The sequence below is a fragment of the Ascaphus truei genome, chromosome 6 (assembly GCF_040206685.1).
Source record: "Ascaphus truei isolate aAscTru1 chromosome 6, aAscTru1.hap1, whole genome shotgun sequence".
Taxonomy (NCBI): domain Eukaryota; kingdom Metazoa; phylum Chordata; class Amphibia; order Anura; family Ascaphidae; genus Ascaphus; species Ascaphus truei.
The window spans coordinates 46372444-46377303 of record NC_134488.1 but is presented as its reverse complement, the minus strand read 5'-3'; the positions used below and the strand labels follow the sequence as shown (position 1 = coordinate 46377303).

Sequence of the window (4860 nt, the reverse complement as noted above, 5' to 3'; positions counted from 1 at the left end):
GGGATGTACTTGTATTCCTGTAGCTTAGCAGAGATGCCGTATTATTATACGATGCACAGTACAAACAGCATATATATGCACAAAGGCACACAGATGCACACACACTGGAACACACCGAAATAACTAAGGGGGGGGGGCACTTTCACTGGGGTTTTGGGTTTTATTTTGCAGGAAAATGTGTCTGTATTTTTGTGAAATTCACGCATTTTGGCATAAGCGAAAGCAAAAGTTTGCTAAAGTTTATTAAAGAAAAAGATCAATGCGAATAAGTTCTGAGAGTGTGACACACACACACATACACATTAAACATGTGTACATGTTCCCATGTACATACACACGTGCATACAGATTTGTGATTTTCTATATATTTATTTACAATAATATGTCTGTAAACATATCTAATCTGCACATAATTATATCTATATATTTACAGATATGTACACACAAGAACACACGCATACACAGTTACAGCTTTGTATACACACAGTAATGTAAATAATATATTGTGTGTGTATGTATATATATATATATCTATATAGAAATATATATATATCTCAAATAGAAATATTACTGTATGCTCATTTGCATGTCTTAGACAGGTCTGCAAACCCGCCTTTCACCATTGTCACCCAGCACACAGCACTTCCACTGCAGCAAGGGATTCTGGGAAATGACATGCAAATGAGCACACAGTGCCCCCTTTTGGTTCAAAACCATAAACATGGTTCCCTATAGGCTTAAGCTTGCTGCATGGTCACAGCTTTGAGCACAGCCAGGGTTTAGATGCATATCCAGCAAACCCACCCACAGATAGACTGTTTCGACCTTAATGGGTCTCATCAGTGTGGGGTTGGTTCTAATGGCTATGCAAAAATGAAGCTTAGGATATGTTTTACATACATACATATATCTGGAAATCTATCCATCTTTAGCGATAGACATAGGGACACTGACATTGCTATGCGCACACACACGCTCTCTCAGCTGCACCCTGACAGATGCCCCATTTGTCTTTATTGACTGAGCTGAAGGTCGAGCAGACAGTGGTAAAGGTCAGCGCTGCCTCTGCTCAATCCCTGTCAGGGCAGCCTATGTCCTGAGGTTAACCCCTCCACTGCCAAACAGGCCCGCATGGTATGGCCAGCGCCTCTGGCTGAGGAGGGGTTAAAGACTTCTTGTTTGGGGTTTGCAGCACTCATTATAGTGCCGGCGACGTCACGCTCCGGTCGCTGGAAAAATCAAATTGAGATGACTTCCAGCGATCGCAACCAAGGCGTCGCGTCGCACTTACTATAAGTGCACGCGACGGCGGCAATGCATTTGTTTTGACACGACATCGCGCCGCTGTCACCGGCACTATATGCGCAGCCTTAACCTTGGATAGTGCCGATTGTGGCACTGTCCCACAGAAACTCCCCTTGGCTCCTCCCAATCGGCGCTATAGCAGCTGAATGATCGGGCCCGGTTTATGCCTTATTTTGAAAGACATTTTAACGTTACGGTGTATTTTTCAGCGAATGAGATTGTTCGGTGTTAATTACTGACTTTACTGATTTATTTGGTCAATGTTTACATTTTGGGGATAATTAGTACTCCGATATTAACCGTATTTGCCAAAGACAAAGTGCCCAAACCTGCTTCACCCATGGTCATATCACCATACAGTGGCTACGCTGCAGACGAGGATTCTGGGTAGGGATATGCAAATGAGCAGCCACATTTACCAATGTGAGCGAATGTTTTGCGCAGTGTCCCCGCCAGGCGTGTTTCCGAATTCTGCAGAGCCGCCACGCAATGGGGTGTCTCTGTATCCCAGATTGTGCTGCGCTATGGAATATGCCGGCACCATATTAATAAAAGGAGATGGTTACAGACCCACCAGAGAGTGGGTATCGTTTTCAGAGCTGCCCGCTCCTCTGATTTCAGACGTTTGTGGTGCTCTGGCAGATAAGAACCTGAGGTCCCAAACTGATGAAGAGGTCTTTGTTCTTTGCAGAACCTGAAACCCATCCTCTGAGGAGGACTAACGGACGGTTAGTTATTTGTAACTGTGCCAGATATGAGGAACCCTCTGGAAGCTGCTGACCCGGCAAGATGAATCAGATCCCCCAACTCGCCAGAAATGAATGCACCCCAAGACTTTCCATAACATTACATCAGATAAGACTTCTGAAGAGATATAGGGAACGGTTATAGGAGCAGTTAGGGGAGGAGTTATAGGAGCAGTTAGGGGAGGAGTTATAGTGAGAGGTTATGGGAGCAGTTAGGGGAGGAGTTATAGGGAGGAGTTATAGGAGCAGTTATAGGAGCAGGTATACAAGGAGTGATCAGATTGGTTAACGGAGGAATTAGGGTAGCAGTATTAAGGAGTGGTTAAAAAAACAGTTAGAGGCGTTTTTACAAAACACTTGCTAACACCACGTACACCTCTCCCCTCTCTGACACAGGAGGATACGGCACGTAGCTGGCTCCATTTCCATAACGTGAAAGGGCTGTTAAGTGAATACATTGTCCTTGAATTAATTAGAAGGGACAGGGCGGAGCTGGGTTTGATGCTCTTGTCCGTTGAGAATAAGACGCAGCCGTGTGGGTTGAGGCTGCGGTTTAATTAGCAGCTCAGCGGCGGCGGTTCCCGTGCACAGCTCCACCAGATCTGCCAGCGTCCCAGCCGGACAGTGACAGCAGATCTGCTCTGCAGAGATGGGCGGGCTACTCCCAATAAGAAATATTTCATCCGAACGTTTTTATGTCAGGTAATACGTTTGTGTGTTTAAATATCAATAAAACAGCTGTGTTAAATCATCCCAAGTAATGCACTCCGGTTCCCTGCACGCATGCGCAGTGTTCTGCGTCTCTGCCGGCCGACTCTCACCTGCCATGATGCTATTTATAGTTCTGCCAGTGACAGGTACCGTTCGGTGACCGCAGGAGGGGGGAGGTTGAAAAGAGTCTCATTTTAATAGAAAGTTCCCGTTTCAGTGAGTTTTTTTTAGCAGGGACGTGTCAGAAGTGTCTCTGTTGCTGGGTCACCTAGGGACATTGTATCTTCCTGCCATCCATAAAGAGATGACCATTCTGTGACATCACATTAATGTTCTTGACACCCGGAACATGATCCATAAAGGGTGGCAGTTTTGCATTAAAACCTTTATGAAGATAGATGTACAGTAAGCGCGCATTGCTAGTCCTTTCAGCGCCAAGGCCTGAACATCGCCCCACCATTCGTTCGCTTCTGTCCCACCTGGCGTTGCATCTTTAAGTTAAAGGTTCATCTCAGAGGTAAGAACGCAGCATTTGAAGCCAGGGATGCGCCCAGTTCGATTGCCAGTCTCAGCACTAAATGAAATTGTAAGCTCTTCGGATCAGGGACTCATAGTGACTGCAAAGTTCTGTGCACAGCGCCGCCTACGCCGTCAGCGCTATATCAGAAAAACAAAACTTACTGGGCATAAGTCGCCCACCTCCTACGGCTAATGTGTTGAAGGCCGAACCCCATTAATTTCAGCTCTGGGGACCCCCTGCTTCCGGATATACAGACCCCCGTAGTAGGTGGCGGAAGCCACGCCGGGGTTCACATTATGGGCGCTTTTCATGGCTCCCGCGTCCTGCGGACCAATAGGAAGCCGTGATGTCACCCGGTGCGGTTTCCTATTGGCCCATGTGACCGGACGCTTTAAACTGCACAAAACGGCTGGAGATACGGGCACCCCCTTCGGAGGTCTGTATCTCTAGAAGCGGGGGGTCCCCAAAGCTGAAATTAAAGGGGTTTAGCTCCGGAGACCCCCTGCTTCAAACCGGTATTAAATATTTTATTCTGAAGCACATGGATGGCGTCTTTAATAACAGTAGTGAATGTGTAAAGTTACTGGGGGGTATGGAGCACCGATTATTTTTTCATTTTCACAGCCACGGTACTGCTGCGCTTTCCATATAAAATGTACAGTTCCATTTTTAGTAAGAAATCAGGTTTTACTACAAATAATAACATTGCCTAAATATTTCCAGAAAAAACTTCAGAGCTTTGTCCATCTGTTTTAAACATGTAGATATTTGCGTGGACCAGACACAGTAACACTTACTTTTTTTTCAATCCACTGGTTAAAATGGAATAACAGGAGGTTCTAAAACGGCTGCTTAACAAGATAGATTGTAGGGGAGACACTGAGGCAGATTTAGGAAAGAGTAGAGTGATTCCGGCAGCAGCGTTTAGGATAGATTGTAAGGGAGACGGGTGAGAGGCAGGAAGGCCGGACAGCAGGAGGTTACAGTAATCAATACGGGAGAGAATGAGGGCCTGAGTCAGAGATTTAGCAGTCGAGTAACAGAGGAAAGGGCGTATCTGTAATATTGTGGAGGAATAAACGACAGGTTTTAGCTACGTTTTGAATGTGAGAGGAGAATGTGAGAGAGGAGTCGAGTGTGACCCCCAGGCAGCGTGCTTGTGCTACTGGGTGAATGATGGTACTTCCAACAGTAATGTGGAAGGAGGTAGTAGGGCCAGGTTTGTGAGGAAGTATGAGGAGCTCTGTTTTTGCCATGTTAAGTTTACGTCGGCAGAGGGCCATCCAGGATGATTTCGCAGAGAGGCATTGTAATGCTAATATCGTGTAATTGTGATCTGATCGTGTAATTCTACTGTATGGTCTATCTTCCATTTTAAAATACAAATGTGAAATCTAACTGCCAGAGCAACGCGGGACCTGTTCAGATCTTGGGTCCTCTTCTCTATATACCTGTCACCATACTCATTATACCACATCCTGCAGCTATGGAGACTTTGCTAATTGGCTGCTTAAAAGATCTTAAATTCAGATATTGCGTAGGAGATTTTGACTAAGACTTTGATAATACGGCAGAGGC

General features: G+C 45.7%; 1 protein-coding gene across 4 annotated transcripts in view; it reads left to right on the top strand.

Moving 5' to 3' along the window:
- GRIK4 (glutamate ionotropic receptor kainate type subunit 4) overlaps window positions 1-4860 on the top strand; it is a 213137-nt gene that overhangs the window by 40243 nt on the left and 168034 nt on the right. The window lies entirely within an intron of this gene.